We start from the raw sequence: 15,132 nt of genomic DNA, 5'->3' as shown, positions 1-15,132 counted from the left end.
AACAAAAACATGGACGTACACATACACATATATCTATATCTACGGAACTGAAAATACAGCAATAAGAATGCAGCCTAAGGACGTGTAGTGTAAGCTAATCTAAACAGATAAGCCTTTGGATGACATTTGAAAATAGGCAGGGAATCTGTGTCCCAAATGTTTTGTGGTAGTGAGTTCCACAGACGAGGAGCACTACGACTAAATGCCCTGGAACCCATGGTGATCAGGTGTGCAGTGGGGGGTGATGAGAAGACCAGAAGGACCTAAGAGTGTATAAACATGTATGAGGCCAGAGAGGTATAATGGAGCAAGGTTATGAAGTGCTTTGAAGGTAAGTAGAAGAATTTTAAAATCAATGTGAAATTTTACAGGAAGCTTATGAAGCTGTTTAAGAGATGGGGTAATGTGTTGCACGAAAGAGGTCAGGGTTATAACACGGGCAGCTGAATTCTGAAGAAGCTGGAGTTTATGAAGATAGCTTATGTGAGAGACCAAAGAGAACAGAATTACAGTAATCAATGCGGGAAGTGACCAATGCATGAGTAAGGATGGCGGTGCTATTTAGTGTGAGGGAGGGTTGCAGGCGTGCAATGCTACGGAAATGAAAAAAAGATGACCATGTAACATTATTGATGTGGGATTCAAAAGACAGAGTACTATCAAAGATAACCCCCAAACTCTTAACCTGAGGGGAGGGATAGACAGATGTACCATCAATATTAGGTGAAAAATGATTTGATTTTGATACAGCAGACTTGGAGCTGATGAGGAGAAACTCTGTCTTATGGCTATTGAGTTGGAGGAAATTAGAACAAAACCAAGATTTTACCTCAAAAAGACAGTCATTGAGGCAGGTCAGTTGTGACCTTATCAAAGTAATGGCAGTCCTGACAGCAGTTATATGGTAGAGGAAAATGCCTGAAAAGGACGGCAGCCTATTATTACTACTCCTTCACTTCTACCCCAGTTCAAAGTAAACAAAGTCAATCAAAAAATCTTTTGACTGACAAAAAAGACTATTGTAAAAATAACTTTATATAAATATTTAGAATGCCCATCGCAGTTAATTATACACAACACTGTAAAGACATAAACCAGGCTTTTGAATAGAGTTTTGTAAGTGTAATACAGTATAACGTAACCAAGGCAGGATTAAGACCCCCACGGGCCCCAGGGTGTCAAAACTCAAAAGTCTCCCCATTACCTTATTACCCCAAAACACACAACATTAACAGCACATATGTCAATAATAAAGCAGGTTATAGATATTGAAGTAAAAAATAACCTTATTATTGGTTCAACTTTACCTTCCATTTGCGTTAATACAATGATTGCAACAGCCTAATTGATGAGTTTAACATCACGTCTAGGGAAAATCAACTTTTGTCTGAGAAAATGAATGAAATATATTTAAAAGGCACTTTGTGGCCAAAAAGTGATACATACAGGGTGAGTCAAAATTATGTTAACATTTGAATGGCGGAAACAATTTATTCACAAAACATACTTCACGTGTGCAAAATGATTTACAGGAATGTTTGCCATTATGTTCAACATGTGTACCATATGTGGCACTTCAATTGTATATACATAGCAGTACCATTAGTGTTAACATAATCTTGACTCACCCTGTATACATTGTGACAGATTGATGGTGCTATCGCTCCCTTGAACCCTCAGGCAATACGTCAGACGCCAGATAAAAGTCCAAATAATGGATTAATTATAATAATAATGTGCACAAAGCACCCTCCTCTCCACAATACTCATAAACAAATCCACAATACAATAATCAATAACACTCCACCACTCCCAGACGCATTGCCACCCTTCCACCCAGCTCAGCTCGCCATCTGAGGATTTCCCATAGTCCTTTATAGTCTTTGACCCGGAAGTGTTTCTTCTGTCTTCATCCAAGTGACTGGTAACACTTCCGGGTCAGATAAAAACTCCTTTTCTTCAACCCGGAAGCACGTCATTCCTCTTGTCCATGTGACTCGGATGTACTTCCAGGGTGTAAGGCAAATAGTCCTTGAGCCTCCCTGCAGTGTCCTCTGGCGGCCCCCATGGTATCCAGCAGGGCTGTGAATAAACACTCCAATGTCCATGAAGGCCAGCTGGAATTCGGGGCCCCTCCATGCTACAGGGAGGGCTCCATCTGGCGGTCTGGGGGTATTGGCTTGGATGAACAGCCAGCCATATATCACAACATATACAGTATATATATATTATCCAAACATTTTGGGTTTTTATATTTGCAGCAAATGGAATCAAAGATCTTGTAGGGTTTCCTTCATCTGGGATTGGCATTATTTGGCGGATCTCATTGTCTTCCTCATTGTCGTTCTTGTCTATGTTGGTGTTTTCAGTCTGCGCATTGCTGCTAAAGCTGCTAGAAGCGACAATGTTAGCCTTTTCTTGACTATCTGCAAGGTCAGGCTCACTAGTCGCTAGTGCGGCATTTACAGCTCATTCAAATCCTCAGTTTCGTTTATTGATTTAGTTGTTTATTCAAGTAGCAAATGTCAGGGATATTTTTCAGTAAGATATCATCTTTTGCTCCTCTCTGTTTTTAACATTTTCTTTTCGCTGCACCATGGGGCTCTCATTTTGAATGCCTATCCAGTTTTATCTTTTTGCTCTTTTGAGGCTTGCATGGTAAGCCATCAAATGCACAATCTCATAAAAGTGACCTATTAGACCCCTGCTCTGATTTGTGCTCTACTCACTTGGATGTTTTCTTTGTACAAGATTTTTATTTAGGTTTGATTAGCTTAGGTTTAGGTTCATATTTGTGACAATCAAAGTGGAGTAGAGATGGCATCTGGATAACAGGTTGCTGTAAGTGCCTGTTGGTGGAAACATTATTCCTTGCATATACTAAGGCCACTTTTGAGAGCAGGGCCACATGGTGTGCATCCAAGTCACCCTCACGGTAGTTCCAGCCATGAACGTAACATACTTCAAACTTGCATAATCCAATTCAGGATCGTGTGAGCCATAAAGGCTATCCTGGCAGAATTGGTTCAAGGCAGTAAACAGCTATAGAAAGGGCACCCGTCATACACACAGTCTAATTTGTGACTCCACATTTAACTTAACTTGAATGCCTTTGGGGAACGTATGAAGAAAACTTGCATGCACAGATTAAAGCCCATGCTGTCACCAGAAAAACATAGACATTCCACATGGATAATGTCTGTAAGATATTAGTGCTGCTCACTGTGCCACCGTGTCAAAATGCATGTAGTTTTTGCTAAAATATTGTTAAATAAATACCTCCAGAAAATGAAAGTAGTCCACAAGCAGGAAGCATCTTCACATGAGTGTTACGCGTTTCCCCCTCATTCAATGGCCAATATTCCTGTCTTAAAGTCAAAAACACACTTCTGTGTAAATAGGCTCCCTGTTTGTGGACTGCTTTTATTTATTAAACAATCTTTCAGCAAAAAATACGTGCGTTTTACACTTTTTGAGCCTACGACTGGATAACTTCACATGTGGTTATGCGAAATTAGTAATGGGAGATTTTTTTCATGGACGTTTTTATGTTGTTTGCTATTGTCCAGAATAGGTTACTATCTGCTCCCTTTTTATCCATTTTCCATGAAAACATGAGCTAAAGCATTTTTTCTCTGCCAATCCAAAAAGTAATATATACAAAATATCATTTATGGGTGCAGTATTTCTTTAATAACTTTCAACATTCCATTCTGAACCTCTTCTTTTAAAGGCAGGTATATGGTAGGTCATATTTTGTACTAATTTATTTTTTGACTAGTAAGAGAGCTGTAATTACACTTTGATTACTCAGACTTCAAGTTATAGATATCCTCAGCTCTGTTTTGACTAGCATGACCAAAGGACTGCTACTACTGCAACTGCTTATTGACTGTTGTGTATCTTTCAGTTAATAAATCCATCCATCCATCCATTATCCAACCCGCTATATCCTAACATAGGGTCACAGGGATCTGGTGGAGCCAATCCCTGCAAACACAGGGCGAAGGCAGGAACAAATCCCGGCCAGGGCGCACACCAGGGACACTATTTAGGATCACCAATGCACCTAACCTGCATTTTGGACTGTGGGAGCACCCGGAGGAAACCCACGCAGACACGGGGAGAACATGCAAACTCTATGCAGGGAAGCGAACCCAGGTCTCCTTACTACGAGGCAGCAGCGCTACCACTGCGCCACCGTGCCACCCCAGTTAATAGATATAATGTCATTTTAAGTAGTCAAGATCTGAATTACAGATATCAATAATTACATTTTATATAATCCCAAGGAGAATTATAGATATCTTTATTACATTTGAATTAAAGATTCATGAAGTAAAATTTTAAATATTTGTTACTACTCAAAAAAGAAACATCAAATTATAGATATCTGCATTTCAGATTTTGAGTAGTTAAAATGTAATTGCAGCTCTATCTAATTCAGATTTTAACTAGTTAAAACTTTGGTACGGAAGCTGTATGTTATTAAAAGCTTCTTATAATAAAATCACTGACATCTGAAACAGTACTTTTTTTGCTAATCACATTTTAGTTACAAATATCTCTAATTTGTATTTCGACTAGTCAAAAATATATTGTAGATATTTCAAATTTTAAATAATCAGTTATTTTAGGAATTTAAAATATAATGTTGACTAGATCTACTGTAGTATAATGTAATCATGATCAGTCCAAGTAAAGTAAAGCATGAAATATTTAAATACCTTTCCAAAGCCAGATGTTCCCTGTAGTCCACCAGCAGAATCACAACATCACCAGAATCACTAGCAGAAATACCTGAGCTGACAGCTGTTACACAGTATTATCATGACACCCAAAGAAAGCAGCAATGCCCAGCCCACCCAACCTGCCATAGTAAGCTGTTACACCCGCATCATTACACTACTCTAAAATATTTTAACATCTGAGTCATAGGTGTAGTCTGCTGCGGAGTTTCCTGATTGGATCAGGGGTGGGCTGGGGCGGGGCAGGCAATGCAGATTGTGAGTGTGCCAGGAAAGGAAACCTTCTTTGGTTTTCAGCATTGGAATAACCTTTACTTCTTTTCTTTGCAGGTGCACTCCAAGGCAGCTCTTCACTAACTTATTTTGAGTTAGTTCAAACTATACAACTGAAGACACTGTTACAGTTTGAAGATACGTAAGTATAGATCAGGTCAAAATTGTATATTGGGTAATATACTGTATAACATGCAATTTATAAGCACTGGGCTGAGACCTAGAAGATAACAAACCAGCAAATAGGCATATTTATTGCCTTTGTTTGTGTTAAAGTGAACAATCCTTCTAGTTTTGGTAGAGAGTATCATTCTTGGGCAAAAAAATATACATATCTGGGGCATACATTATATTTTTTGGCATTGTGAAAAAGTATTCTGTAGCTTATCATTAAATTAGAAAAAAATAATGATGCTGTCAATGTAAAACCTGAGCTGGCTACTCAATAGTCTACCACAGAACTACCAGCAAATAGATAATAGTTCAAAGGATTTTCAAGTAACAAAAAACACTAGTCCTGATAAGCATTGTCCATGACAGGCATTTCTATTAAGCAGTTAGTGAATAAAGCTGGTATTCCACTGGAGGAGTTCAGACATGATTCTGTGCAGATTATGTACGAGTCCTACCTTTTCAAAATCAACAATTTACAACTGGTGGAAAGTCATAACTCACCAGGACAATCAAAATGACCTGAAGAAACAGGATAAACCTACAGTACGTTAGACAAACTGCTGGACAAGGAATCACTTAGGGAGCTCAGCCTCTGGACACCATACATTACATTATCTTACAAAACCCAATATATAAAAAAAATTTAATATGTTTTCTTATGTTTCAAATTTTACAAAGTAAGAAGTGCTTGACACATTTGTATTCCTGCTCAGGGATTGTATAAGTGACCACAAACAATACAAAAATCAAAGGATCATGCCCATACATTCATTCCAAATTCAATACTAATGCAGGACTTTGAGCAGATTGTATTAATCACTTAACATCTGAGTTTAGATCTCTTTCATATGCAAAGGAGTATATGCACCACAGCAAGCAGTGTTGAGAGTACCATGTTAGTTATGCTAAACAACATATTGGAACATCTGGAGCCAGCTGAAAACCTTAGTTAAGATCTTAGCAGTGTTCAAAATACTATCCAGAAACAGCTGCTGATTAAGAAGCTCATATAACACAGGGGTTAATATAAAATGTAAGTTGTTGTTATGTAATTTTTTTCTGAACTGCAGCCAACACGTGAAGTATAGTAATGGACTGACACTTTGCTAGCACTGACACAAATGTATGGTTTAATTGTTATTTTTTTTGTTACTCTGCTTTACTGAATCAGAAATGCATACATGCATACATTTAATGATTTCCAGAGACTATCTTACTGCAGAAGCCTATACTTCAGATTGTGCAATCTGGTAGCTGACATATCTGTTGAGATGAAGCAAATGGTGATCACACAGTAGGCAGGCGGAGCAACAGCTTAGTGTAAAAGTTATATTTATGAGGGTGCTGGCTGTTTAGTTTGCTTGTTGCTGATGGGTAATCTGTAGATAATAACATGGATGACCTCCGGCTTTAGCTAGCAGTGCATTATAGAATAACAACAACAACATTTATTTCTAGAGCACATTTTCATACAAATGATGAGCTCAAAGTGCTTCACATGATGAAGGAAGAGAAAAAAATGACAAAATAAATAATTAAAATTAGGGAATAATAATAATTCATTACATTTACATAGCGCTTTTTTTTATCAGTTACTCAAAGCGCTCAGCAATTGCAGGTTAAGGGCCTTGCTGAAGGGCCCAACAGAGCAGAGTCCCTTTTTGGCATTTACGGGATTCAAACCGGCAACCTTCCGATTGCCAGTGCAGATCTCTAGCCTCAGAGCCATCACTCCGCCTAACACCAATTAACATAGGCAACTTGGTGGCTTCGGAGTTATGAGACCCGGGTTCGCTTCCCGGGTCCTCCCTGTGTGGAGTTTGCATGTTCTCCCTGTGTCTGAGTGGGTTTCCTTCAGGTACTCTGGTTTCCTTCCACAGTCCAAAGACATGTAGGTTAGGTGTGCTTGGTGTGTGTGTGTGTGTGCGCCCTGTAGTGGGCTGGTGCCCTGCCTTGCGCCCTGTGTTGGCTGGGATTGGTTCCAGCAGATCCCCTTGACCCTGTAGTTAGGATATAGCGGGTTGGATAATGGATGGATGGTTAATTAGCATAGAAAAGTAAGGTCCGATGGCCAGGGAGGACAGAAAAAAACAAAAAAAAAAAAACTCCAGATGGCTGGAGAAAAAAATAAAATCTGCAGGGGGTCCGAGGCCACCGAGACCGCCCAGCTCCCTTCTAGGCATTCTACCTGACATCAATGACCTCATTCAGTCCTCATGGTATTCAGAACTTGATGATGATGGTCAGGGCCAGATTTAGATGAAAAGAGACCCTAGGCTATTCCACTTACGAGGCCCTTTCACCTCCCATTTTTAAGTTTGTTCAAATTGCTAACAATTTGAATGTAGGCCCCTCTTGATCTTGAGACCCTAGGCTGAAGCCTAGTTAGCCTATAGGAAAATCCGTCCCTGATAGATAGATAGATAGATAGATAGATAGATAGATAGATAGATAGATAGATAGATAGATAGATAGATAGATAGATAGATAGATAGATACTTTATTAATCCCAAGGGGAAATTCACATAATCCAGCAGCAGTATACTGATACAAAGAAACAATATTAAATTAAATAGTAATAAAAATGAAAAAAATGTTAGCATTTACTCCCCCGGGTGGAATTGAAGAGTCACATAGTGATGACGGTCATGTGGACTTCTGGCCTTTAATCCATCAATGTAAGGACATCACGGTGCTTTGACCAGGTGGTGGGGGCGCAGATTGCCACCACAGAAAACCGGAAAAAGAACAGAAGAGAAAGTAGGGGAGTCAGATTTTGGAGCCACCATGAATAATAATGATAATTAATTGAATATACAGAGCATTAGGATTTAACTAAGATGAAGCTATGAGAAAGCCATGTTAAAGTAATGTGTTTTCAGCAGTTTGTTTTAAAGTGCTCCACTGTATTAGCACTGTAATAAGACCTCTGACCTAGTATATTTACAGAAACATGGATTCAAAAAGGAATATAGAAGTCTGTTACATAACTTGATGGCTTCTGTACTATTTATTCAGATAGGCCTTTGTTTAAAAACAAAGGTAGTGGTCCCAACTCTTTAAAGAGAATTCACCTTTTAATCACTGCTGTCATCATTTGTCCACAAGTTAATGTTAAAGAGGCAGTCAGATTGCTGTCTGAGGTGATTAGCAAACATCTACATAGGGCAGGGGTCCTCAATCCCAGTCCTGGAGAGCCGCAGTGGCTGCAGGTTTTTGTTCTGACCTGGTTGCTTAATTAGAAAGCAATTCTTGCCAATAAAGCACTAACAAGCTATGAAATTAAATTAACTCTGCTATGTCAGGTCATTCTCATATCTTAGATTTTCTTTCCCTTTCTATCATGCAAATGATTTGAAGGCTAAAATGGACGAGTAATTCTCAGTCCTTCACTTTTTTCTCTTCATTTTTCTTCCAAGTATTTAATGAAACCCAATAGTGCAGATAAATACACACAGGTGTAAATGTAAAGAAGCTAAATGGAGAAATGCTGCTCTCTCTTGTCATTTGCATGTTATTGATAATAAGGAGCAATTAAAATAGCTATTTAAGACAACATTAAAAAATATAGGCTCAAAATCTCTAAAGTGAAGCAGAAGTGTTACTTTAGCAATAAGTGCTTTTTATTAAGCAACTGGGTTGGAGCAAAAACCTGCAGCCACTGCGGCTCTCCAGGACCGGGATTGAGGACCCCTGACCTAGGGGATTCCTGTTGTTGTTATTGATGATTTCACTCAAACATGTCTTACATTCCATGGCCCAAAGGTTTTTCAGCTTTTTTCTCCTGACAAAAGGGTACAGCACTTTAAAACAAGTTTATAACAATATTCATGGCACCACACTCTTACTATGAGTAGTCAGATCTTAAGTGTTTGTTTCTAATCCTGCATGTAGACAACTATTAAAATGAGTTGAATCATCATAAAGACAAATGAAAGGGACAGAATCAAAGCTCTGGCACTATTTTGAATATATCCAGTTGAGTGTGCTCAAAGCAGTTGCCAGTGAGGGGACACAAAGTAAGTAAGATGAATACTCAGGTTATAGCAGGATATGTATCAGTAATATTGTACTAGCAAGAGAAGTACTGCCTAAACAGAAATCATGAATGAAGAGTGAAGTCTGTTTCTTTCCCAAAGTCTCTGATGCAAAGTTTAAATCTGGAAATAGCTGGGAGCAACTTTAATGTGGCATCACATTTTCAAATAACCACTAAAAATACATAAAGAAAGATAGTTCAGCAGTGACTAAGTCTCATGTTGCAAAACCAAAGGGAAAGGAATCTCTCAATTAGAATTTCAGATAAGGAATTGAATTTAGATATCCATAAACTTAATTCTTCTTCATCCTTTACAATCCATGCCATAATTCAACTTGAAAGTATTCTTTGTACACATGAATAGTAATCTTGCATTTAAACCTGTCTAAATATAGCTAGGGCAATAGCCAAAGTTTGAATTATGTCATCAAGTGTCCACCTCACTAGGATATACTGTATGTATATGACTGTTTTTGTTTACAATATTTGCATATCTCTCCGATAGTCTCTCTAGAATCACTCCTAATCTTTTAACAACACTATTTGGAGTAAAACCAGTTAGGGTAACATGCACAAATAAATAAATAAAAACAAAAACAAAAAAACTTACACTACATTTTTACTGAGCCGGAAAAATCCAAACCCACTTACGAGAATTCAATCTGAAAATGATGTCTTATATCTTCCTAAGTTGGAAAAAGTAGAATTCTGTCTGTGTGGAATGGTTCAGGAGTTTGAGAGCATTTGTCAAGAATGTGTGCATTGCTATATCATTTGCACACTTGTGTGTTTGATTGCTCCCCGTGTCTGCGTGGGTTTCCTCCCACAGTCCAAAGACATACAGGTTCGGTGCATTGGCCTATATAGCGGGTTGGATGATGGATGGATGTGTGTTTGATTGCTTTCCTTAATTTTTTATGTTTTATTTATAACTAAAAAACACAAAAGCAACACACAGCTACAGTGCTCTGGTAACCAAATTATTTGACAAAGTGGTGAAGTCTGCAATGAAAGAAAATATCTGTAAAAAAGTTGGTCCAGGCTGGATTTTTGGCCTCTCATTTAGATCATGTTCTAATCAGCTAGTGCCGATCTACTTTTAGATATCTTAAAAACGTTCATGTCTTTTTTTCCACCTGCTTTAAGTCAGTCACCACTGTTCCAGTGCCAAAGAATTCTGCAGCCACATTCCTGAGAGCCTGTGGCTCTCGCCCCTATCACCGAGCAGATGGTCATGGTCATATTAGGTCCAACATAGCAGGCACAGTTGACTTTCATTAGTTTAGTTACTATTCAAATAGACCCACAGAGGATGCCATTCTTACAGCCATTTATACAGAGGTAGCTCACTTTGAACACTTGCTGTTCTTTGACTTATCACTCATATACTTGTCCTTCTTCAGAAGGTTGTCAAAAAAGCTCAGAGCCTTAGCCTCAGATCACCTGGTTTCGATATTTCAGCCATTTGACCACATTTTTGCACTTTTCTGGGGAATTTATAATTTACTATTGTTTTTCTAATTATTTTGGCTAACGATCTTTGATTGTACAATAAGGCAGTGAGGTGATAACATCACAGGACATGGCCATGTAAGCTTGCACATGACCTCATAATGGCCATTTTCTTCTCAATAAAAATATAACTTGAAAGATGATGTGATCATCATTTCTTCTGATTCCTTTGGGAAATCCAAAAACTGTCATTTTCTTAACAATTAAAACCTTTGCTATTTTGACTAAGATTTAGCACAGCGGTGGGCAAAGTCATTCCTGGAGGGTCGCAGTGGCTGCAGGTTTTTGTTCCAACCCGATGGCCTAATAAGAAGCATTTATTGATCAAGTAACACTTCTGCTTCATTTTAGTTGTCTCGCTCATTAGGATTTTGAACGATTATCGTTTAATTTAGTCTTAAACAGCTGTAGTTTTAGTTTTAAATGGCTCCTTATTAACAATTAGATGCAAATGACAAATGAAACCAGCATTTCTCCATTTAGCTTGTTACCATTGACAACTGTGTGCACTATTTGGTTTAATGAAATACTCGGACGGAAAGTGAAGAGAGAAAAGCGAAGGACTGAGAATTACTCCTACGGTTTAGACTTCTAATTATTTGGATGATATCCTTAGAAAGGAAAAACAAATCTAGGATAGGAGGACGAGTTGACATAGCAGAGTTAAAGCACTAACAAGCCATGAAATTACATTAGTGGAAAGGATTGTTTTCTAATTAAGCAGCTGGGTTGGAACAAAAACCTTCAGCCACTGCGGCCCTCCAGGACTGACTTTGCCCACCCCTGATTAACACTTTATGGGTCAGATTTAGACATACCAGACTATTTTTAATACATTCAGTAGAATATTGCATGGATCTTGCTTGCGCTGACCTAATGGATTCTTGCTCATTTTATTGTCCATTTAAGTACCTTGCTATCCTTAGAAGGGTGGCTCGTTTTTTTCAGACTCTTTAATGATCATACGACGGTGGCAGACTAGCTACTGCTGACTGTGGAAGCAATCAACAGCGCCACGTGATACTAAACTGCTCAAAAAAATTAAAGGAACACTTTGAAAACACATCAGATCTCAATGGGAAAAAGAAATCCTCCAGGATATCTATACTGATATAGACTGGGTAATGTTGATGATCAACCTACAGAGCCCTGAATTCAAAGACACCCCAAAAATCAGAGTGAAAAAATTATGTGGCAGGCTAGTTCATTTTGCCAAAATTTAATTGCAGCAACTCCAAATTGTACGCAGCACTTTGTATGGCCCCTGTGTTCTTGTATACATGCCTGACAACATTGGTGCATGCTTCTAATGAGATGACAGATGGTGTTGTGGGGATCTCCTCCCAGATCTGGACCAGGGCATCACTGAGCTCCTGGACAGTCTGAGGTGCAACCTGGTGGCATTGGATGGACCAAAACATAATGTCCCAGAGGTGTTCTATTGGATTTAGGTCAGGAAAGTGTGGTGGCCAGTCAATGGTATCAATTCCTTCATCCTCCAGGAACTGCCTGCATACTCTCACCACATGAGGCCAGGAATTGTCGTGCACCAGGAGCCACTGTACCAGCATAGGGTCTGACAATGGGTCCAAGGATTTCATCCTGATACCTAATGGCAGCCAAGGTGCCTTTGTCAAGCCTGTAGCGGTCTGTGTGACCCTCCATGGATATGCCTCCCCAGACAATCATTAACCCACCACCAAACTGCTCATGCTGAATGATGTTACAGGCAGCATAATGTTCTCCATGGCTTCTCCAGACCCTTTCACTTCTGTCACGTGCTCAGGGTGAACCTGCTCTCATCTGTAAAAAGCACAGGGCACCAGTGGTGCATCTGCCAATTCTGGTATTCTATGGAGAATGCCAATCGAGCTGCATGCTGCTGGGCAGTGAGCTCAGGGCCCATTAGAGGACATGGGGCCCTTGGGTCACCCTCATGAAGTCTTTCTGGTTGTTTGGTCAGAGACATTCACACCAGTGGCCTGCTGGAGGTCATTTTGTAGGGCTCTGGCAGTGCTCATCCTGTTCCTCCTTGCCCAAAGGAGCAGATACTGGTCCTGCTGATGGGTTATGGACCTTCTATGGCCCTCTCCAGCTCTCCTAGAGTAACTGCTTGTCTCCTAGAATCTCCTCCATGCCCTTGAGACTGTGCAGGGAGACACAGCAAACCTTCTGGCAATGACACGTATTGATGTGCCATCCTGGAGAAGTTGGACTACCTGTGCAACCTCTGTAGGGTCCAGGTATCGCCTCATGCTACCAGTAGTGACACTGACTGTAGCCAAATGCAAAACTAGTGAAGAAACAGTCAGAAAAGATGAGGAGGGAAAAATGTCAGTGGCCTCCACCTGTTAAACCATTCCTGTTTTGGGGGTCATCTCATTGTTGCCCCTCTAGTGCATCTGTTGTTAATTTCATTAACACCACAGCAGCTGAAACTGATTAACAACCCCCTCTGCCACTTAACTGACCAGATTAATATCCCATAAGTTTCATTGACTTGATGCTATACTCTGATTAAAAAGTGTTCCTTTAATTCTTTTGAGCAGTATATTTCCCTGTTTCTAATTGTGCTCATCTGATGAAGGCCACCACTTTTATTTTCTGCCTGTGGGTCAACATTGAATCTTAAAAAAGGTTAAACTGGATCCCAAAATTATAAAATGTTGAGAAACACTGGTTTAGCTGAAACTGATGTGCGGTGCTTTACATGTGAAAACAGTTAACTTTAGTTCACTAAAAAACATAGCGGTCAACAAGAGCATTTGTAACCAATGGCAGCTGCTTAGGTTTCATTGGTAGCTGTAGGCTTTAGAATTCAGGATACGTGTAGACTATTAAGAAATGCAAAATGTTTAGTGCATGACTGGTCATTTTCTTATTTCATTCAATGTTAAACTTGCACTTTCCGATACCAAGCTTTCTCGTCTCATTTCTTTCCGAAATATTAAGAATATTAACTTAGACTCTCTTTCCTCTAGTATTGATTCCCTTATGGACATTCATAATTTATCCACTCCTGAAGAACTGGTCTCACACTATAACACTGGACTTAATGGTATTCTTAACTCTGTCGCTCCATTAAAAGCTAGATCTGTTTCTTTCTCCTTTTCTGCTCCCTGGTTCACACCTGAACTTTGACTTTTTGAATGCCAAAGGCTGGCAACTTGAACGGTTGTATAAAAAAAGTGGACTCTTTGTTCACAAAGAGATGTGCAAAAACCATATACTTTATTACAAGGACTGTATTGCCCAAACTAAATCTGTTATACTCACATTATTTCTTCCAATGAAGGCAACACCAAGTCATTGTTTTCTCTGCTTAATAATATCACACAACCCCTGGATTCTTTACCTTCTCACCTTTACTCAACTGGTTTTTGCAATTCCCTTATGTCCTTTTTTAATGAAAAAATCCAGAAGATTCATCAGTCTCTCGGTAAGGATTCAATGCAAATACTAATAAACCAAAACACAGCCTGCAACATATGCCCAGGGAGATCAAAATGTTTTCTTTGTTTCACAGGTCCGCTCCAACTAGCAACCACAGAGAGTCAGTCCAGCTATGCTGAAGAGGCAGTGGCAGGAAACAGTAAAGGAAGGACAGCAACAGCAACAATTGTTTCTCTAAAATAAGTAAATAAGCTTTGTACATTTTGACTGATATTTACATTACCTGATATTTTCAGTGCAAGTTCCAATTTACAAAATTAGGTTAGGACTGTCATGCAGTCAACTTGCTTATAACCAGAGGGCCACCAGTATAGTGAAAAATACAGTACAATAAATAAATTATCCATCCATCCATTTTCTAACCCGCTGAATCCAAATAGGGTCACGGAAGTCTGCTGGAGCCAATCCCAGCCAACACAGGGCACAAGGCAGGAACTAATCCTGGGCAGGGTGCCAACCTACCGCAGGACACACACAAACACACCCACACACCAAGCACACACTAGGGCCAATTTAGAGTCGCCAATCCACCTAACCTGCATGTCTTTGGATTGTGGGAGGAAACCCACGCAGACACGGGGAGAACATGCAAACTCCACGCAGGGAGGACCCGGGAAGCGAACCTGGGTCTCCTAACTGCGAGGCAGCAGCGCTACCACTGCGCCACCGTGCTGCATAAATAAATTAATTAATTAAAATAAAAAAATATAGTGGAAAAACAGTCTCCTACTTACTTCCAAAATCGCCTAATAATAATAATAATTCATTTTATTTATATAGCGTCTTTCCCATGCTCAAGGCACTTACAGAATAATCGCCTACTCTCACCTACTGGCATAGTGCAAAATTTATGGTCCTCCTGCAATAGCGAACTCTGATTTAATGTTCCTATATTTAGGGTTTTCACACATTTAACATTTTTTGGGCACTGTT

At 39.4% G+C, this 15,132-nt stretch overlaps 1 long non-coding RNA gene across 3 annotated transcripts in view; it reads left to right on the top strand.

The window, feature by feature from the left end:
* The window catches only part of LOC120518327, a 133,149-nt gene that overhangs the window by 103,222 nt on the left and 14,795 nt on the right, over positions 1 to 15,132 (top strand). For 2 of the 3 annotated variants that reach the window (XR_005631229.1, XR_005631228.1), the window contains exon 2: positions 5,079 to 5,163. This is a non-coding gene — a long non-coding RNA (uncharacterized LOC120518327). Of the gene's footprint in view, positions 1 to 5,078; positions 5,164 to 14,272; positions 14,383 to 15,132 lie in introns of all 3 variants that reach the window. The other variant, XR_005631230.1, reaches the window with a different exon arrangement.

The sequence above is a fragment of the Polypterus senegalus genome, chromosome 18, assembly GCF_016835505.1.
Source record: "Polypterus senegalus isolate Bchr_013 chromosome 18, ASM1683550v1, whole genome shotgun sequence".
NCBI classification, from domain to species: domain Eukaryota; kingdom Metazoa; phylum Chordata; class Cladistia; order Polypteriformes; family Polypteridae; genus Polypterus; species Polypterus senegalus.
This window is presented reverse-complemented; position numbering and strand designations above follow the sequence as displayed.